This window comes from Mastigoproctus giganteus, chromosome 14 (genome assembly GCF_048544385.1).
Source record: "Mastigoproctus giganteus isolate SK-2022 chromosome 14, ASM4854438v1, whole genome shotgun sequence".
NCBI classification, from domain to species: domain Eukaryota; kingdom Metazoa; phylum Arthropoda; class Arachnida; order Uropygi; family Thelyphonidae; genus Mastigoproctus; species Mastigoproctus giganteus.
This window is the reverse complement of record NC_143588.1, coordinates 37,405,857-37,428,997: the sequence shown is the minus strand read 5'-3', so window position 1 is coordinate 37,428,997 and position 23,141 is coordinate 37,405,857. Positions and strand designations below refer to the sequence as shown.

At 42.1% G+C, this 23,141-nt stretch overlaps 1 protein-coding gene across 3 annotated transcripts in view; it reads left to right on the top strand.

Annotated features, from left to right (window-relative positions):
- The window catches only part of LOC150075068 (protein disulfide-isomerase A5), a 755,693-nt gene that overhangs the window by 146,037 nt on the left and 586,515 nt on the right, over nt 1-23,141 (top strand). The window lies entirely within an intron of this gene.

The window sequence follows — 23,141 nt, the reverse complement described above, 5'->3', positions numbered from 1 at the left end:
AAGAATAAAATGCAGACTTTAATGAAATCTGCTTTTCAAGATTTTGATCAACATCAGCCTTCAGCGTAAGTAAGTTTCAATCAAACCGTTCAAAAATTTAAACAATTTTACAATTGCAGTAAGATTTCGTGATAATATTATGCAAGAATAAAAGCAGAATATTATGCAAGAAAACGGGTAGTAATATTATGCAAGAATAAAATGCAAGGTTTTGATCAACATCAGCCTCTGAAGTAGCCTAAGTTTCGATCAAACCATTCAATTTAAACGATTTTACTCTAGTACCACCATCGATGTTTTCACATAAAATGAAACATCTTTCGTGCATACAGGCTGCACACGCTGCATTTTTTTTTTTTTTTTAATTATTGCTCCCTAAAGGGCTATTTTAGACATTTTTTTTTTTTCCTAATTCCCCCTTCCCCATGAAATTTTAAATAAGAAAATACTTTATACTTACTCTTTTTATTTAATGGGATCCATGAGCCTGATGCTTCCTAGCTAAAAGTTCAATGTTCGGTATGATGTTAGTAAGTTTAATTCTAATGTCTCCTCTTGACCATATATCAATTTTGTTTCTTTTCTTTGTTAATATTTTATTTACTGAATTGAAACCACTTTCAACCATATACGATGTTGGAAAACAAAGAAGTACCTTCACCATTTCAGACCACATTGACGGATAAAGAAGTTTAGTTGTTTTTGATTCCCACCAACTCAACCATTCCAACCTTTTTGAATTTATATTTGCATTCTTTGTTACATTTTAATTCAATGAGTTCTTGAATTCCTTCACTAGCAGATCCGGCAGCACATTCAATTGGGTATAAGATCCATAGCTTCGCTTCAAAAGAAAATAAATCTGAAAATATTTTTCATTTCACTTTTTAAAGAACACAAATGATCTGAATAATTCTTAAGATCATTCTCGGTGAGAAATTCATTGATTTCAGCTAGCCAATCTTGCATACCATGAAATTGTTTTCAGATATTTCCAGTTTTTCAGTAAAGGCTTTTAATTTGCATTCATAGTCTATCACCGTAATTAATTTCCCTTGAAGTCCCTTCATTGTTTTCAAAAAATCCAAGCCATATAGTATATGTTGTTTTTGTGTTTGCTGAACTTTGCTAAATCTGTGACTCCTTCACTTTCTAAACACTAATTATCATATCAAAAAAGATTTACAAATCTTGTTAGACAGTTTCCTTTAGAAAGCCATCTGACTTCTGCATATAAAAGAAACCTCACATACTATTCTTCATTATCAACACAACGTTTTCTTAAAAGGCGATCATATTTGCTATGTGACTTTATTTTATTGATGGTTTTAATAACTGTACTGAGAGATAGACAAAGAACTGGACTAATATTTTTTGCAACCAGATGATGCCAGTGCCCAATGCAGTGCATTGTATGGCAAGAACTTTGGAACATTCTTTAGGTGGGATATAAAACCTTTGTCTTCTAACCATGGAGGTAGCACCATCAGTAGCACAGGTTACCAAATTTTCCAGTGGTACTTGTTTTTCATCAAACCGTATTTTTACAGCAGCAAAAATGGGTGCTACAGTATAGTCAGTTTCTATAGATTTTATATACAATATCTCTTCTTGCAATTTACAATAATTATCGAAATAACGAATGTATACCATTAGAAGGGCCTTATTTTCATTAATTGTGGATCCATCAATTTGAATAGAAAATCTCTTGTTTTTAGTTTGTAAATTAGCTGCTCTTCAGTGTTAACTGACATCTCATCGTTGCTCGTTGGCAATTCTTTTAAAATACTGGAAGGATTTTGATGCATCAGTGTTGAAATTATAGCATTAGTAGAGGCACATGATGCAAGAAAGAAAGCTTATACAGCATGAGGCAAAAAAAAAACACTTTCCATTTCACTGATCCATTCATTCCAAATGTTTATTTAGTTCTGCCTTGAATTTAAATTTAAGCTATCAACTTCCACAACAACAGATGAAAGTTTGTTCCAGCTTGATATACCTTCATCGATGGCTAAAGGCAAACTTCTGCACATCTGTTCTACAACTGTCTTTCCTCAGTTTGAATCTATGTCCCCTCAGGTTTGTAATCTGAGCAAGAGGATGAATCCCCTCAGCATTAAGCCTGCTCAATCCATTCAAGGCCTTATATGCCTCAATCAGATCGCCTCGCAGGTGCCTAGTCTCCAGAAGTTGCAGTTTGCAGAACTTAAGCCTTTCTTCATAAGAGCACCCCTTTGTTCTCTTCACCAGTCTTGTTGCCCTTCTCTGTGCTTGTTCTAGAAACTCTGCATCCTTCCTAAAATGAGGCTTCCACACTTGTACGCAGTACTCAAGGTGTGGCCTGACCATTGCCTTGTACAAGTGGATAATCACCTCCTTATCCCTGCTCGCAAAAATTCCTGTATATCATTAACAAGACCCCAAGACCTACTCTAGCAACCCGTGTGCACTGCTCAGAAAACTTCATATCTAACTGCGCAATTACCCCAAGGTCTCTTTCATTCTCAACTACCCTGTGTGTAACACCACATATTTGGTACATTTCTCTGGGGTTAATGCTACCCATATGCAGTACTTTGCATTTTTCAATGTTAAACTTCAGTTGCCACTTCTCAGCCCATCTACCCAACTTTTTCAGATCCTGTTGGAGCAGCATACTGTCATTATTGTTATTAACAACCCTGCCAACCTTTGTATCATCTGCAAACTTTGACATTAAGCTTGATATACCTTCATCGATGTCATTGATAAATCTACAAAACAACAACGGACCCAACATCGAACCCCGAGGGACACCACTAATAACATTAGTCCACGTAGAGCAGTACCCATTGACAACCATTCTCTTTTCCCACTCAACCATCCTTTTATCCATTGTAGCAACTTGCCCTTAATGCCATACTGCTCCAATTTGTACAGTAGTCTTCCATGTACCAACAGTATCAAAATCTTTCCTGAAATCCAAGTACTGTCGATTCCAGTTATTTGGGACACATCGGGACTAGTGCATTTTGGCGTGATTAAGCGGCTGCCCCAATTATACGAAGTTTCACGTAAATAGTTAAACATACAGCTTTACGATTGATTTCTGTTCGATCAAATCACGTTACGATGGACTCACCATAGTAAAGTACCGTTCACTATACGATATATAGTAAGTGCCGGTCATTGTGATCACTTTTGTGAATTAAAGTTTAATTCTATTAAACAGCGATTCAAATTAGCGAAAATAAGAGAAATATTATCCGCAGGCTATAAAAGTAATGATATACTGTATTAAGTACAAATTTACACTTTATTACATTACCAATTAAAAAATTAAATGATACGTGAAAATCTGAAGAATATTTTCCACAGGTTAGCAAAATAAAAGTAAATTTACGCTTACGTGCATAGCTTAATTAATACATACTATAATATGTACATACTAACTAGTTGACATTTCTATTCACTGACATTTTTGGGTGGGGTTAAAATTTAAAACAGTAAAAAAGATAAGCAATCAATAACAAAGAACACGGCACACACAAGTGAGAACGGAGTAACAAGTTACAAAGCTTATAAATAGGAATGAAGAGCAGATTCTGAAAATGAATTTTTTTATATGATTGAAACACTAACAGCAAAACCCATTAAAAAGGGGCCTGCTAATTGTTTTATGGTTATGACCTCTAGAAATCCGACTGAACCACGTGGTATGGTCGGAGACAATCATAGGGTAACCTTGAGTGCTGCAGTCTCCTGTTCTGATTAATAGGCGTGTTGTCCCAATTAAGCGAAGTAAGTTCTGGCTATTTTCCCGATTGGGTTCTGTTCTTTAAGATTTGTCCCAAATAAACAGCTGCCCAGATTAACTGGTGGCCCAAATAACTGGAATCCACTGTATATGATATCAAAATTATTTTTTGCATCTAATTGCTTTGTGACCACATCATAGTATCCAATCAGATTGGTCGGACAAGACTTCCTCTTGACAAACCCATTCTGTGTCTGAATTATTGCTGCAATCTTGTCTAAATGATCCTGCAATTCTTCTTTAACCAGTGACTCCATTATTTTCCCTGAACAGAAGTCAAACTAACAGATCTCTAATTACTTGTCACCCTTTGATCCCCCTTTATTAATAGGAGATACATTTGCATATCTCCAGTCCATGGGGACTTTCCCAGAGTTCAAGCATGCTCTTATAATTATGGCTAAGGGTTTGCTTACTTCCCTCATTGCCTTCTTCAATATAACTGGATAGATTCCATCTGCCCAAGGTGCCTTTCTTATGTTTAACTTCAACAATTTTTCTTCCACTTTGCTCTCAGTTATTACAAAATCATTTAACTTCCCTCTTAGAGTTTGATAAACATGTTTCCCTCTCCTCCTTGAATAACTCCTCATGTGTGAATGTAGATGCAAAATACTCATTTAGTTCAGCAGCTATCTGAGAATGATCATTTACAGTCAAACCATGGATATCAAGTGGACCAATCTGATACATCCCCTTCCTTTTAGAGTTTATATTAGTCTCTAATGCAGATCATATAACAGTCTCAGCAACTATGTGAGCACTACCAGTTTTTGCAATCATTTCTGCAATTTTATAAGATTCAATCATTCCATTGTCATTTGTTGTGTTCTTCTTAAATAAGGAAGTAACAGTGTTGCTTTCTCAAAATTCTGTTTTAAATTTTTAAAATATTCGATATGTTTAACAGCTTTATCAGGATGTTTCCTTTTTACGTGATCTAAAAGTCTTAATGGTGTCATAGCCTCATTTGATAAAGAACTATTATTACACATGAGACACATAGGCTGTCTTGAGTCAAATGGGCTTTCAATAAAACCCTAAGCTAGATATTCATCTAGACACTGTTGACACTTTCTTTTCAGCACTTGACAACATTGCAGATGGGTTGAATAACTGCAAAGAATTAAATCATAAAATATAAACTATTTTTATTTAACTTTCATATCCGATGTCACTTACCAAAGCACTGTGGATCAAAAATAAACAACTTCCACAAGGTAAATCAATGCTAATTGTTGCTTAGAAAGTAGAAACATAGTGGCATAGTGTTTTGTGGAAGGTGCCACCTGTGGTTTACCACATCTGCACCATGGTACTTTGTGAAAAAGTACAGAATCTCTGTAAAAGCCAGAAAAAGTGTAATGTCTAGTTTCTGTCAGCGTAGTGTTATGTTTTGTTGTTGTGTCTCTGGCTGCTTGGCCGCAGAGCTCCTAGTGGGACCCCACATTGCCTGCCACCACAACCACTGGGAGGTGAGCCAGGCTGCCCATTATACTCTGGCTGGCCTTTGCCAGGGTTGCCTGAGCTTCCTGACAAAGGTGAAGTGAAAAAAAAAAAAAAAAAAGGGGAGGGGAGGGAGAAAACAGAGCAGGAGTACGAGTTAGACAGAACAGAAAGAGGGAAAAGGAGGACGGACTGAAGTTGAGAAGCAGTCCGCTCGTTGTGAGGTGAAAATAGGGGTCTGGGAGTGGGAGTTAAAGTAGCAGGGGACAGGTGCCCCTGCATGATCACCAGAGGCCAATGGACTCTGTATCCCGCACTCAGAAGTTCTCCAGAGTGCCATCAATCCTGCACCAGAACGGTGCCAGCTGATCCTACCCTGTAAGGGGTTTGCAACAGTATCCCACACTTGATGAGTGCCAGCAGTCCTGCACCAGAATGGTACCAGCAGTGTTCCTACCCTTAAAGGATTAGCAAGTTGTCGTGGGTTAGCGGAGAAGGAGCTAACCCACGCCAGTCTGATTCAGGCCTTAGGCAGCATGATCCAATGTTGTTCTCATTTCAGCAATCTTGGCTAGCCTCAGTGCGAAGATTTCCTGCGCATACACAGTTAGTGCCCTGTACGTGTTTTCATCGAGCAGCAGCGAGGACTCTTGGTTATGTGGATTCCTTTGAATTGCGGTAGCAAACTTGATTCTACTGTTGTCATAGGCAGGGCATTCATGCATGAGATGCCCCCAGGACTCTTCTTCTCCACAATGGCACCGCGGGTCTCTTTCAATCCCCATAGCTGTGAGTTTCTGATGGAAGGGGCCGTGTCCAGTGATAATAAACATCATGTGCAGACCAGGTGAGAACCAGGGAGGGGGCTCTGGGTGAGTATGGTTTAAAGTTGGGAGGAATTGCTTCATGATGTCTCCTTTCTGCGTGGTTTCCCAGCTCTGTTGCCATATCGCTTGTAGGTGTTGGGTGATTCTCCTCTTCTCTATCTTGGGGTCATTTGCAAGATCCAGCTGGAGATTTACTATTTCAGTTGGTGTTCCTTTCCTAAGGTGGTAATATAGGCCTCGCCTGACTACTTCTAAGTAGAGTGGCTGACAACCTGTTAGTTTTTACCCTCCTTCGTTTTGGCCAGGGCCAAATTCATTTCCAGGGATGTGAAGAGCGGTTCACTAGTATCTGATATGTATGCCCTGTTCCTGTCAATGATTTCTTGTTGTTCCAGTGTCGGTGCCAAGTCATCAGTTGGTTAGATATTGTCCAGTATGTTGTTGAGAGAATCAGACCAAGAGTATGTCGAGGTTCCATCCGGCCTGAGTGTGGTTTCCAAAACTTCACCTCTGGGTAGCCTGTTTGTAATGATCCAAAATACAATGCCCCATGTATCGCCATTTACCACTGTGGAAACTAGAGTTTGCCATGACTCCTTCTTACATCTGCGTATTTCTTTGGAATATGCATTTCTTATCACACGGTAAGCCTCTCGTGCTGCAGCTACTTCTCTCGGGGGAAGGTGTACACGGGCTCATTGAAATGTTTTCCTGGTTAGGTAGACTGAAACATTTCCTAATCCCATCCATGCCTCATATATTGACCAATGAAGCAAAAGAATAAATGAATAAATAAATAAATCATGCCGCCACCAAGGTAGTAGCTGTTAGAAAGGTGTAAATGCCAAGGATAGTAGAGACATTACCTCTGAAAGCACTTAGGCATTTAATGCCTATGAAAATTTCTCACTCACTCCTAATATAATATACCTATATGTTAAAAATCAGTTTTCTCAGGGGGGAATAGAAAACCCAATAAGAGAAATTAAAATATTAAGTAATAAGATGTTATCGGGTAGGGTTGAACTTTGGAGGGCCACAAACCATTGTAATACCCATGATTTTTTTCTCCCCCAAAAACCAATTTTCACCACCGTTAAGAATTCCTGATCTAGACCTCATAAATGACCATAAGCAAGAAAAAAGGCGTATCGCCAGACACCTGCAGCTTGGAGTCTTGGAATGCCACAAATAAAGAAGAAATAACTAAGAATTTCTTCTGCACAATTGCCCTTTCTTTTCCCGAGACTCCTCCCTGGTATTCACCTGGACTGAAGGAAACCTTTCTTCTTATTGGGCATGGCCCATTCCAGCAAAAGTTAACTGCACTCGGTATTGAGAACAACCTGTACTGCCACTGTGGAGATGGAGTCCTTGTCTCATGTCATGTACGAGTGTTCCTCATATGATGATCACCAGCTACGACTCTTCAAGATACAACGGTGCCTCTGTAGTCAGGTGGGCAAGAGCAGCAGTGCGTAGCACACGCTTCATGAATAGACTGGGGTTCGAGCCCATGACCACCAAATACGGAGGATGTGGAAAGGTCAGGGAATGACCACCGCATATCCCTGGAGCAATATGGCCTTAGTTGCTAATTCTCCTAAAAAACAAATAACAAAACAAATCAAGATACAATCCAGCCCCCACCATTAGGAGTGTATCCTGATAAACAATGAAACATCTTATACAGCCTCCATACGATTTGCATAAAGGTAAATTCCACAGAGAATCCATAATGCAGCCATTATCAACCCACTGCAGGATGGAAGTTTCCTCAACAATTCATGCTGAGGGAAATGGACCATAATCTGCCACGCTGGTCCAGTGCAGGTTGGCAGATCGACCTTATTCATCAGTCAGGGGCTTGAACCCCGGTCTACTTAAAGAGCGTGTGCTACTGCACTCCTGCTCCTGACCACTCGGCTATGGAGGCTTTGCATAGACAGTTCTTATTACCAGGTGGGGTTTATCACACTCATGATAGGCCTGACTCGAATCCACCATTGCAAGAAACTGTTGCAACCAAGCTATCATGTAAACCGCACTTTGGCCACTCACACGGGGGCACCTGTTCCCATGACTTTAATTCCCCATACTCTCTCCCCACTTTGCCTAAGGCGTCTCTGTAGCCAGGTGGGAAGGAGCAGCAGTGCGTAGCACACGCTTCTTGATTAGACCGGGGTTTGAGCCCGTCACCACCAAATATGGAGGATGCGGAAAGGTCAGGGAATGACCACCGCATATCCTAAAAACCAAATAACAAACAAACAAACTTTGCCTAAAATCACTGGGTGGGCCACTTCATCTTTATCCAGCCTTGTTCTTTATCCCACATTCTGACCCATTTTACTCTATTTCCTAGTGTACTCTCTTCAACAAAAAAATTTTTTTTTTTTTTTAACTTGGTCTCTGTCAGGGTGCTCAGGCAACCCTGGCAGAGACCAGCCAGAGTATAATGGGCAGCCTGGCTCACTTCCCAGTGGCAGTGGGCAAAATGGGCGTTCCACTAGGCCCTGCTGCAAAGCATATAACAACAGAACAAAACACAATATTACATTAACCAGACATGACAATTTTTCTGGCTTTTTTGTTGTTCTGCATTCTATCATAGCGTACATACGGGTGCAGATGTGGGAAGCCACTCGTGGAGCCTGACCCTAAATACTATGTTCGATTTTAAAATGGTTCTGATTTTAGTCAAAGATGTTTTATGTGAAAACACCTTTGTGTGTACAGGGTACAAATGTGGTCATTTCCATTTGAATTAGGATTTTCATGTCCAGGATCATGCCATCCAGTTCTTTATGGATGCTGTTTCTGTGACTGTATTCAGGTAATAGTAAGCAGTCTCTTATGTTCAGTAAGCAGCTTTTTGCATATAGCCTGCAGGCTTTGGAGATTGTGAGCTAGGATAATTTTCTGGGTCTGAGTCAGTCTTTGCTGGACAGTGGAAGCCTTGATTCGGTGCCTCACACCAGCACCATATGTCACAACAGGGATAAATACACACTTGTAGTATAGCTTTAGTGAGCATCCCTTCAGCCCCCAGTCCTGAGCGGCTCAAGCAATTTTTCCAGTGAAGTTTTTTACTTTTTCTTTGAGATAGCTGTAGTATGGTAAGGAAAATTTGTCATCTGGGAAGACACCCAGATATTTGTAAGAACTCTGATATATTTTTTTTTACCTTATGTATTTGATGGTGGGAGTCTTGAGCTATTTAAAGACCATTTGAGGAGCATCTGTCTTGTTTTCATTGTGGAGACAGAAATATGAGGTATGTTCGTGTCAGACGGCATCTGGGATTTCTCCCATCTCGGCGTGTGTTCGCTATATCGAGGACAGTACACTGTCAAGCCAGAGACTTGAAAGTGTGTGTGTGGACTGTGTCTATGCAGTGTGATGTGTTGTGCCCATTGTTTGTCCGGCTTATTGGCCGCCAGGCCCCTAGTGGGGCCCGATGTTGCCCATACCTCGCCACGTGGAGGCTAGCCGGGTGTATCCAGTATCACAACAAGTTGCTCTGGCAGGTCCTGCCACCTAGTTTCCTGGGATTTGTGGCTAGGACCTAAAAAAAAGAAAAAAAAAAATCACGTGTGATTGCTATTAGGAAATTGCTGGTTGTGGTTGAACGCTAGAGAGGTGTTAAAAGGCCTAATAGGTCGGGAAAAATTTTGATGTTGTTAAATTTGGATGTGAGGCTATATGCTAGATGAAAGATAGTGTTAGTTTTCCACTGTTGGGACCCACCGTTGCCCACACCTTGCCACAAGGTCAGGCACACAGTAGGTAAAAGGGGGGGGGGTACACTAGAATTTTTCCAAAAGAGATTTACATGAAAGTGGTAGAATTTAGATGTTGATTAGAATTTGGTGGCATTGTTAAGGGATCTACGCGGTCGGTTTAGTGAGAGAGGGGGAGACTGAAGACTGGGGGAAAACAAATAGAAGAATAAGGACGATAGAGTAGGCATCCCCAAAGAGGTCAGTGGAGACGAGCCCCACCAGGTGAAGTATGGGGAGAAGGCAGGGAGGGAGGAGACAGGTCTCTGTCTCCTCCCTTCCCTGCCTGGGGATGGGGTTTTAAAGGAAACCGGGTTAGAGTACCCAGTTCAGATCGCCAAATGGCGTGTCAGCAGCAAAGTCTCAGTATGTCTTCGTCGGTGATGATTGTCATGTCCAAGTAGTGTCGAATCCAGTAAAGAAGGTCAAGCTGCCTATCCCGCTCTGAGGGTGGGATATGTTAGCTGGCAGCGGGAACCCACCAGGTGAAGGAGTGGGAGAGACACAAATTTATGTTATTCATAATCTGCTTTCTCACTCTACTTGCATTCATTTTTTTTTAATACTTTTTTCTTATATTTTATATATATATTTTTTTTCCAAGTTTTATATATGTGTGTGTATATATATATATATATATATATATATATTTTTCACTCACACGCATTCATCTTTTTCTCACACACCATCATTGTGGAGACATTCAGCTTTTTCTTGTCACAGTATTCAGCAAGGTCTTTAGTATTAGATGTCCTCAAGTTGTCTCGAATATCCATAGGTTATGATGGCCAGGTACTGCTTATGCTGTTTGTATGATGTTCTGGTGTTTCCTCACAAACCAGGTGTTGAACACCATGTTCCAGCACAGTAGTCTGAGAATTTACCCCTGGGGGGGGGACAACGAGTGACTTGTTTGGTTATCTGGCAATGGTTGTATTGCACAGTGATTCTTCTGTTAACAAAGTAACTGAAGATCAGCTTGTATACTGGATTTGACACTTTTGCCTTCCTGAACTTCTCCAGGATACTTTCCGCCAAATGGTGCCAGAGGCCCCTTTGAAGTTCACAAAGAGGCTGAAAGCATATTTCCTCTGCATTTCATTGCACGGTGATGGCTTTGATGGCATCTTTGGCCCTTTTTTAAATCTATAAAGGGGCATAGCAGCTTTTTAAATCCATATTGGTTGGACAAGTCTAGGGCTTTAGCTTTGTCAGTTAGTTTCTCGAGGATTTTTCTGTTTACAGAGAGTAAGGGCTGGTATGAGTTTGTCTTGTGGCTTGTTGATACTTTTCAGTAGAATCAATTTTGAGAGTGGCACATTTCCATAAGCAGGGGAAAACCCCATCTCTCAAGCAGCACTTGTAGCAATTCTGTAGGAGATCTGGGGAGACTGCCCAGACCCTTTTGATGATGTTCAAGCAGGTCATCCAGACGGGCATTTTCCCGATCTGTCAGAAACAATGGTCAGATTAATCTCATCCCTGTCGAAGCCCCCTCGACGTGGGCACCTGTACGTGGTGAGGGGACCTCCCAGTGACGCTGCTGGACTTCCAGACTAGCATCACTGGGATCCAACGCCCACAGCCTAGGTTCCGGGCTTACATCAATGTAATCCGGCGTGTTTGCCGTGCGCTGCGACCCGTGGAAATTCGGAAAGGGGGATTCTGGTGGTTGAGGGGCCCAGCTTCAATACACCACTTTGGCCCCTGCTTCGACAAGACAGGTGGTCCTGGAAGGCCCGGCTAGGATCAATCGGCTAGTAGGCTCGCCTGCGAGGGTCAGCCGTGTCAATGCCACGCCCCTACCCTCATGGTCCGAGGGACAGGATTCAGGCTGGCGGCGGTGCGGGTATAGTGTCTGGGTAGCCCTGGCGTCCCACTCCCGAGCGCATTTATTGCATGCCGGGTAGTGGGCATCCCTTTGGGCTCCGTGGTGGGTGGGGAGCCCGGGCACTGAACAATTAAATAAACTCTATGAATCCTGATAAACTCATTTCTTCAGGGGCCCCAACCCGGTCCCTATCTGCAAACATTGACGACGATCCAGATAGTACTATTAGTACAAAAAGGCAGCGAACAGAAGTAACATCAGGGCCTGTTCCAAGGTTCCTGATTATGCACTCAACCGGTGAAAAACCCATTGGTAAAATGTCGCCCTTTTTTATCCAAAAAGGGTTAGATGGGTTAGTAGGTTCACCCAAATCAGTTAAGAGGCTCCGCTCTGGAGACCTCTTAATTGAAACTAAAAATGACAGGCAATCCGAACATCTACTCCGAGTAACATCAATCGGAGGAATCCCTATAACGGTGACACCACACACAACACTCAATTCATCGAGAGGTGTCATTTCAGAGTGGGACCTTCTCGACGTCACCGAGGAGGAAATCTGCTCCGAATTAAAACCACAGGGAGTCATTGCCGTCAAGAGAATCACTGCGCGAAGGGATGGAAAAATAGTTAAAACCAGGAGCGTTATCCTGACTTTTAACTCTCCTAAACCTCCTGACGAGATCAAAGCTGGATACATCAACTGTTCAGTGCGTCCATACGTTCCGAACCCTTTACGGTGTTTTAAATGCCAGAAGTATGGACACTCTCAAATGGCCTGCCGTGGAGTCCTTGCATGCGCACGATGCGGTGCAAAGGACCACGAAATAACAGCATGTTCAGCCGCAAAACCCACCTGTATTAACTGTGAGGGCGAACATCCGGCCTACTCACGAGCATGCCAGAGGTGGAAAGAAGAAAAAGAAATTCAACGGCTGAAGGCAGAGCTAAATATATCATACCAGGAGGCAAGGAAATCGGTCAAACCCCTGAATATCAACAGACCTACCTACGCCCAGAAGGTAGCAGGGAGATGTTCCGTCGGAACTCAGACGGACATGACCATTCCTCCCAAGGAGTCTTTCACTCCCATCGCGCGGTATCTCTTAAGTTCGCAAAAACCTACACAGAAGGACCAATCAGCTGCCACTCCTATATCGGTACCTCCTAATGCTCCACAATTAACAAAGGTAATTACGAAAGAAAAGAATAAGAAAGGGGAAGTCCCCCCTAGTACCCAAGAAAAAATGGATGTCGAGCAAAAGGAGGTACCCGAAGAATCAGTCTTGGAACTCTTAGCGGAGGAAGAAATGGACACGGGACAGCGTCCATTCTTCCCCAAAAAAGATAAATCCAAGACTGATAAAAGTAAGCCCTCAGCACCTCGGAAGCCGCCAGATGGACCCACCAAGCCAAAATAATGGCTAAATTCCCACAATGGAATTGTCGTGGATTCCGGCAAAATATGGATGACATCAAGGCCCTCCTGCAAAAGCACGAGCCAGTTTGCTTTTGCTTGCAGGAGACATATCTAAAGGCAAATGATGATCCCACCATGCACAACATCACATTTTTTCGAAAGGATAGAATTGCGGATGGCCCTGTACATGGGGGAGTGGCTATCCTTGTGGGTAACCAGACCCCAGTGCAGCCTTTGCTAATTACAACCAGCATAGAGGCTGTTGCAATTCGCCTTTCAGTGGGATTTCTATTAACTGTGTGCTCCATTTATTTGCCACCTGGGACTGACATCCCCCAGGCAGACCTTGATGATCTCCTTACGCAGCTGCCACCCCCTTTCTTACTTCTCGGGGATTTTAACGGACATAACACCCTGTGGGGTAGTGCTAACATCAACGGAAGGGGACGAGTCATAGAGCATATGCTCAATGACAATGACCTTTCCCTTCTAAATACTGGAACAAACACCTTCTTCCACATGCCTACCTGTACCTTTTCTGCCATTGATCTCTCTATCTGCTCCCCTTCTCTACTCCCTTCACTCACTTGGGAAGTGGAGGAGAATCCATACGGAAGCGATCACTTCCCCGTGATAACCTTGTTACACAGTGGGAGACCATGTCTTCCTTTTAGGTTACCACGGTGGAAGATTGATCAGGCTGACTGGACTGCCTTCCAACATCAGGCAAATTTTGATCTTAGCACAGTCAGTCAAGAGTCTATCAATGTTGCAGTTAAGTACATCACAGAAAATATTGTCCAAGCAGCTGCGAATGCTGTTCCAAAAACATCTGCTCGGTTTCCACCATTTCCTAAACCTTGGTGGAATTCCCAATGCACAGCGGCAAAAAAGGATCAAAACAAAGCGTGGGGGATATTCCGCCGATATCCCACCACGACCAACCTTATAACCTTTAAACGTGCACGAGCCAAAGCACGATATATCCGCCGTCAGAGTCAAAAGGAATCGTGGATCCGTTTTACATCATGTATTAACCAGTCTACCAACTCTAAGGTAGTCTGGGATAAAATCCGGAAAATGAAGGGGAAATATACATCCCACCCTTCTTCAATCCTAGATTATAATGGATGCGCTATTGCAGATCCAACTGCAATAGCCAGTGCTCTTGGGGAAACGTTCTCTAACATCTCCGCAACATCCTCGTACTCCCCAGAGTTCCTGGTCCTGAAACATAAATTGGAAAAACAAGCACTTAATTTTAAGACCAAGGGCCTCTATCCCTACAATGGGGCGTTCACTATAGAGGAACTGAGAAGAGCCCTCACTCTTTCCAAAGCAAGTGCTGTTGGACCAGATGGCATCCATTATGAAATGATTAAACATCTTTCATCAAAATCTATGGATTGTCTGCTCCTTCTGTATAACAGAATCTTTACTGAAGGGCAGTTTCCGGACTCCTGGCGAAAGGCTATCGTTCTTGCCTTTCCCAAGCCAGGAAAGGATCCAAAAGTCACCACCAATTATCGTCCTATTGCTCTGACTAGCTGTCTGTGCAAAATCCTGGAGAGAATGGTTAATTCTCGTTTAATTTGGTATCTAGAAACAAATGACCTTCTCTCCAACATCCAGTGCGGCTTCCGAAGAAACCGGTCCACTTTGGACCATCTTATTAGAATGGAAACATCCATCCGGGATGCTTTCCTAAAACGCGAACACTTGGTGTCGGTGTTCTTTGACTTGGAAAAAGCGTATGACACAACTTGGAGATTTGGCATTTTAAAAGATTTACATAACCTAGGCCTTAGAGGGCATCTCCCCTTTTTTATTCAAAACTTTCTCGCCAAACGATCGTTCCAAGTTCGTGTGGGATCCTCACTCTCTCGTTCCTTTAGCCAAGAGGCGGGAGTACCACAAGGATCAGTATTAAGTGTCACGCTTTTTGCCATAAAAATAAATTCCATCACAGAACAACTTCCTCCAACTGTAAACAGTGCCCTCTATGTTGATGACTTTAGCATTTTTTGCCAGTCGTGCAACATGAGGGTTATTGAAAGACAACTGCAGAAAGCCATTGATAGTCTGAATTCCTGGGCACTTGCTAATGGCTTCAGGTTCTCGCCGGAGAAGACCGTTTGCGTACACTTTTGTCGCAAGCGTAATCTTCATCCTGAACCTGAATTAAGGCTCGGACAAAATGCCATTCCAGTAGCAGCGAACACAAAATTCTTGGGACTCATATTCGATAAAAAAACTAACTTTTTTGGATCACATTCGTCAACTCCGCACCAAATGCACACGTGGACTTAATATTCTCCGCTCGCTCTCCTCTACATCTTGGGGAGCAGACCGACGTACCATTCTTCGGCTTTACCGTGCACTAGTGCGATCCAAACTAGATTATGGGTCCCAGGTATATTCCTCAGCCCGAGACAGTGTCCTGCGGTGGCTGGACCCCGTCCATCATCAGGCTATACGCATCGCTACTGGTGCATTTCGAACATCTCCTGTCCAGAGTTTATACGTCGAAGCAAACGAACCACCGTTATCGTTTCAACGTAAGCAGTTGTCTTTAAAGTACGCTTTAAAACTGAAATCCCTGTCAGACCATCCTACGTGGCCCTTCGTTTTTGAGCCACGATGGGAAAACTTGTACAACACCCGTAAGACTGCCAACCGTCCTTTTGGTATTCGTGTCCAAGAGCTACTCAACGAACTCAATATCAAGGTAGACAAGGTTGCCCAAACATCAAAGCAACCGCTTCCACCCTGGCATGCTTGTGTCCCGGCATGTGACTTGTCCCTGAGAAATTGGGGAAAGTCGGACACTCCATCATCGGTCTACCTGCAGCTTCATTCAGCACACCGAACTGAATATTCTGACTTCACGCCAGTCTACACAGACGGCTCGAAGTCAGAATCATATGTGGGATCTGCTGCTGTCTTTACAGACAGCACTACATCGGAGCAGATCCCCTCTGAATGCAGCATATTTACTGCAGAGCTGCACGCCGTAGAGTTAGCCTTGGATCATATTAGTAAATGCCAATACCAACGGTTCATTTTATATTCCGACTCTCTTAGCATGTTACAGGCCTTAATATCTGTGAGGTATAATCCTCATCCAGTCCTGTCTAGCATTCAGCAGAAGATTCACGTTCTCCGTGAACGCGAATATGACATCCGCTTCTGCTGGATTCCCAGCCACATTGGGATTAGGGGAAATGATTTGGCTGACGCCGCAGCCAAATCAGCAATTCCCAATAATAACCGCTGCCTGTTAGTCCCCTATACAGACTACAGGCAAATAGTACATCAAAAGGTACATTCCCAATGGCAGGATTCGTGGAATAGACAGACTGCGAATAAATTATATCGTATAAAGCCTGTAATTGAACCGTGGCAGTCTAGTCTGCGCAGGAATCGTAAGGAGGAAGTTGTTCTCGCCCGGACCCGCATAGGACACAGTCATTTAACTCATTCGTTTTTGCTGAGGGCTGATGACCCTCCTATGTGTGTGTCCTGTGGCACAATTTTATCGATCAGACACCTTTTAATTGAATGTCCAGATTTTAGCAATATCCGTTTTACCGCTTTTAACCATCTGACTGAGCCATATACACTCAGTCAGATTTTATCTGACAATGGCAATGTGTCTGCTGTTTTTAGCTTTTTTGATGTTGCTGTCGCCTCTCTTCCCTGCCACACCATTTCTTCCCTCTGGTGGGGCATGGGCATGCCTCACTGAAAAAATTGGGGGTCACCTACCCTATCGACCCTCTTCTTCCTATTTCACCCACCAGCCTTCATTCTCCCCTCCCAGCACTTTTTCTTGCACAGCGTATAGCCCTACACGTCCAAATTTAAATACACCAAAAAATTTCGCCCAACCTTTTAGGCACTTCAGAAACAGGCTTTCAGCGTCAAACCCCATATTAGTGCTTTAATGTAAGTGATTTAAAATCAACCGCGGTCGTTCCAATTTTATTTTAGGTCCTAGCCACTAAAATCCTAGGAAAGTAAGTGGCAGGACCTGCCAGAGTACAATTGACTCAATGGTAACACCCGGCTAGCCTCCACGTGGCGAGGTATGGACAACGTCTGGTCCCATTAGGGGCCTGGCGGCCAATAAGCCAGATAAACAATGGGCACAACATATAACACTACTCATGACCCACACACTTCTAAATCTCTGGCTTTGACAGGGTACTGTCACCGATACATAGAACATTCGCGGAGATGGGAGAAATCCCAGGAGCCGCTAGACCCTCAATATACCTCATACCTCATATGCATGATGTGGTGCGGCTGCATCTCTGTCTTAACGTTGGATTCTGAGGTATGGGAATCTTGGAGGACAGTGAAGTCGAGGATAACTAATTTTTCCCAGGAGAAGGTTTCTTGGCTGTTTGAATCTCTGATAGGGGAGATTTGTCTGAGGAGTATCTTCTTTGTTTATAAGCCTATAGATGAGTCCCCCAAGGATCATCATTCTTGCATCTGTCCACGAGAGTTTTCTCAGGCATTTTGCTTCTCATGTTATATTGTTTTGTGATATGTCCGTTTGTTCTCTCTATATGTTCTTAATTAACCTGTCAATTTCTGGTTGCAGTTTATGCTTTCTCTTCATCTGCTGAAACTATTTTTTGGCACTGTTTAATTTGGTTTTTAAAACAGTGAGGATGTTTGTCCATCAAGGTACATGTTTTGTCTTTTCTGCTTGGGAATTGAGGCATTACAAACTGAATTTTGGAGCAATATGGCCTTAGTTGCTAATGCTCCTAAAAAAACCAAATAACAACAAACTGCAGTGATCAGTTGACGTCTTTGGCTTGTTGTTCAGCTTGGATTGCACCGGTCTGTTTAGGTTATTATTGGTAGTATGGGATCTGATATGATGGTCAAAGACATTCCACTTACTCTTTAAGTGTTGATTCTGGTATGTTGGATCTCTTCAGCTGTTCTGGGGTAAGCAGGTGATTGGGTGTTGTGGTTCCTTTCAACTGTACAGTTTACTAATTCTGTTGCTGATGGTAATGTTAGAGACTGTAGGATTGGCCAAGAGCAGTAACGTAGGTGGGAGGATGTGTGTGTGTGTGTGTGTGTGTGTGTGTGTGTGTGTGTGTGTGTGAGAGAGAGAGAGAGACTTTGAGGCCATTTGTGTTGATTAGTTCTTTAAGGAGTTCCTTTATGGTCTTTTCTGGTACTCTTCCATATGGTGTAACTAGCATCAGTGACCACCAAGATGTTCTTTCTTCTGAGCTTGTGAAATATGGACTCCAGAAAGTGAAAGTAGGGCTGGATTGGTTGGCTGTCTTGGCTGTACTGCATGTAGGTTGAGAAAATATCGATCTGGCCAGAGGTGCCTTCGACACAGGCAGTTTGTCTCTCTGTGTTGCAGAGACTAGAGATCTTAGTGAGGATAAGCCTCTTATCCTAGTTAGGATAAGGCTCTTATCAACAGTGGTGATGGTCGTCTAGTATCTGGCCACCTCATTGCAATCCTGCCTTTAGTGTAAATGGCTCTGTATCAATCCGCAGCCATGGAGGAGGCCCTTAACAACCCCTTTGTACAAGTAGGGTTCCCATTATCAGAAAATCTGTACTTTTTTGGTTGATTATGGTTTTTGCTAGTTGGTTCATGACTGACAGGGACCTCTGACAATTTAACTGAAGTACGTTGGTATTTACTCCAGTATGAGACCTGGTGGTTGTAATTACTCATAGCTTGCTTTCTTGATCTTCTTTGCTTTGATGTACTCTGAGCATTTAGAGTCCCTGCAAGAGTGAGAATGAACCTTTTTCCTACTCTTGCAATTTGTGAAAATAGCAGGTTGGTTTTTTTTTTTGGACATTCTGAATAGTTGTGACCATTTGCAGGCATAGTGGCAACAGGTACTTTTCTCTTGCTTACAGGTCTTTGCCAAGTGGATATAAACCAGGCATGAAGCACCTGGAGGCCATAATGAAATTTTTGATTTTATGGGCAGACCAGTGGAAATAAATTCTCTTGTTTTAGTTAATGATGGCATCAGTGACTTCAATAATCCAGTTTTGGTCTTTGATGCAACTCTGAATTTAATGTCCTTTTTCACGTCTTCCACAGAGAATCCATAGTCCTGCATGTTCTTTAAGTGGAAGTTTTCAATGATTTCTTCTTTTTCCATTTCCTTTGGGATATCAAAGAAAATCATGGTCAGCCGAGATTTTTGGGGTGCCATCACTGAGGTACATCTCTTCAAGTGTTTTGCAGTCTTTTAATTTTGTCACGTCCTGTGCTGAGGTGGTCTCACTGATGATGCTCTTTTCTCTAATCTTTCTGATGGATTTAATCTGTTAGAGGTCATCTTTTAGGTTCTTGGTAATATCATCCTTTAGTTCTTTACTGGTTTTTGCATTGTTCTGTTCTGTTGCTTTGATGATTAATACTTGATTGGTCTTCACTTGAACTCTAGTAGGAAAATTTCCAGGGCTAGCAGCAACCTGGGCATAAATATTTTGTACTATCAGGTGTTGATGTGATCAAGTCTTTTCTGTAATTTCCAGTTTATCTTTCATTCGCTCATTCTCCATGATCATTTGCATAATGAGTTTAACCCGTTTCTCTGTGTGTCCTCCCTATCCAGCATTAGTGCTTTAGTTAGCCTATTCTTCTCTTTGAGGGTCTCTGTCAGTGCTGCCACTAGTGTGTAGATTTGCTCCATTTCTGACTTAGGGCACTCCTGCTCATGTGGGACTTGAGGACCATCTGGGTTCTTTTCAGGACTTGAGCATGAGTCAAGCACACCATCCTCCTCTGTGTTCTCTTATTCAGTGTTCTTATTCTCTTATACATACAAAGAAGCTGTCTTCTGGTGACAGCTTCTTTGTATGTATGCATTCTGTACATAAAGAACAAAGTGTACAGTGTTTACTATCTTGCACTGGGGGGGGGGGTCACCCTCAACTTCGTGTAGTGTGCTCTGTATCACAGTACAAATTCTGTAAAGGCCAGAGATAGTGTGAGTTATTGTGTAGTTTGCATAGTGTGATGTGGGGTTATGTTGGTTTGTTTTTCCTCTGGCCACTTGGCCGTCAGATTCCCAGATATTGGGGAGTCCCCGTTCCCTATCCAATATCATGAGAAGGTGGACCAGGTTGTAGAGTGTGAAATTCTCTGGCTGTGGTGAACCCTGGCATTTTCAAAGCTTGCCAGGGAGAGGCGCCTTAAAATTTTTTTTTTTTTTTTTTTTTGTTGTAAAGGAGCACTGGAAACAGTTAAAAGGATAGAGTGGTGAGGTCCATCCTCCACAGGGTGGGGGTTGTTAAGAACTGAGAAAGATTTGGGGTGGAGGGTTGTTAAGAACTGAGAAAGATTTGGGGTGGGGAGTGGATTTCAGAAAGGAAGTAAAATCATAGGGTCAGAAGTAAAATCATAGGGTCAGAGTAGGGGGGGGGGATCTCATCACAGTGCAATGTGGTAATAAATCCCACACTGGCTAGGCCAGCTGCAACCAGTATGAGCAGATCTCATGCTGTGCTTCGAAAGAGGGGAGCATGGCACGATGTCACCAAAGCAGGCGGGGAATGTTTCCTAAGTAGGTTGCTCCTACTGCAGTCTAATTTAGGGGGCCTGTAAGAACAAACACACACATGCTTCATGTGCTCTGGTCACTCACTCACCTGTCATACACATTCACAATGATACTTTATTAAAACCTAACATATTTAAGTGCAAACAAACTAACTGCTATGACATGGCTTTCTCTCACCCATATTGTCACCTTACATTATCTTTCAATCAGATATGACATAGTTATCATCTAAATATAGACAACATATACTAAGACACATTTTATTTTTATTAACTGGTCACAGGTATTCACTCGGCCATTGCACAGGTTACTTAGGATTCATACACATTTTAACAACTTAATCTGCAGGGTTGATAATAAAAAAAATAATTTTTGATGTGTAAGCAACTTTGGTGGCACCTACTAAATTTCGGACGGCAGTAAAATCAGTTTGTCACAATTTTGCAATGTGGAAATAACGTCATTTGATGTTATTTCCATTTCTTAACATAGAAAAACGAAGTCAGGAGAGGAGATCGCACAAAGGATTATGGGAGGCGATCTTGCAGATCGCCTACTAAATTTTGGACTGTAGTAAAATCAGTTTGTCACGATTTTGCGACAGGAAAATGACATTGTTTCCGTTTCATAACAAAGAAAAATAGTCGGTAGAAGAGATTATGCAAAGGATCATGGGAGGTGATCTTGGATGTGCTCAGAGCTGGCATAAGCCAGCATGTTGCAGAAAAACGTTTATGATTCGGGGCATATCACTTAGGTGGCTTTGGGCTAACCATTGCCACCCGTGGCAGAAACCTTTTGGTAACCAGAGAAATGGGTATCTTGAGAGCAGTGATCTTGGATGTGCTCAGAGCTGGCATAAACCAGCTCTGAGCACATCCAAGATCATTACGTTACATGCGCTTCAGCCTTACCAGTTGAAGCACATGTAATGTAGGCATTACAGTACCCAACTGTATTATTGAAGTGGTTGTATATTTCCTTGAAGAGGCAAATCATAAACGTTTTTCTGCAACCAGCTGGGCCGGTCAAGAATATTTGAATCGGTTCACGATTGGGAGATAACAGACTCCAAATTACATGTATGAATAGAATCTTTTTCTTGTCTTTGGTCATTCTCATTAAGTTGCAGAAGTCATCATTAGTCATCAAGTTTTTGCATTTCTTTGAAATTGTGCTGAGTCAGTTGAGTGTGACGAGCTTTAGATCCTCATCCATCTTGCTGTTTGGATGATTGTAAGGGGGTCTTCTTGCACTCATGTTACAAGGCTATTCAGGTCATTACGGCATGCTTTGTCATAGTCAACGTTGTTGTTGTCTTGACACATTGTCTTACATATTTCAATCGTTTTGGAATGTCTAAGTCTGATTCATATAATTTACGATCTAGTATGAGCTCTTCATCGTCGTTGTAGGTCTTGATATATTTCATCTCTGACAGTATCTCTGTTTCCTCATTACAAAATGGAATGTGCAATGTTACAATCTACCGCTTGTACTCGTTGAGATCCTGAGCCAAGTCATAGTTCCGATAGCATATTATGTGTGGATACTGTCGTTTCTTGCATATCTTGTAGTGCTGCATGTGTAATTTGCAACAAAGCATGACAGGGTAACATGATCGAACATGATAATATGTTGTAACAATACAAATACTTGTATTGTTGCAATCTTACTATTTAACAAATGGCTGCAACCAAATGGGTAATTAGGCTATTGGCCTAACCTCTTTCAAATGTTGATTTGGTAGAGTAAGCAGCAGGCATGTGTATTCTATTTATCACTGACATTGATTTGGTAAAGTAGCGGGCATGAGCATTAATTACACCATTCATGATTTTGGTTCTAGCTGTTTGAAATTTACTAGGTGTCGTCAAAGAGGTTTGCACATAAAACATCTTTCGTGCGTACAGGGTACATACGTGATTTTTTTTTTTAATATATGGATGTACATATTCAGGGTCGATTTAAAACATATCAAATACTTAATGGACATTCTCCTGCACGTGCCATGTTTACAGTTTATTACACTTAGTGCAGTACCTTGAATAGGACAGGGACACACTTTTTTTTTTTTTTTTTGTATAGGAAAGGACAGAAGTGGGGGGGGGGTGCATTATGTCCTTAGTTAAAAAACATTAAATCTAAGGCAGCGCATCCAGTCAACATAGGTGGCCAGCGGTTGAGTCAGTTTGGTGTAACATAAGCACTTGGAAAACAAAAACAAAAATGAGAGGAGTGTGTTACAGGTGTGATGAGCATAACAAACAGCTATATAGAGAAATAGAATGGACCAGTAAATCAGAATGTCTTATAATGGAGAATTTTAACTCTCCAGATATTGTGGGCTGATCACTCACACACTAGCAAGACCTTTGTGGATTTATTGGTTGATTTTTTATAGTAGCATGTTTGAGAGGCAACAAGAGGAAGCAATACTCTTGATCTGATTATTAGCTATGATT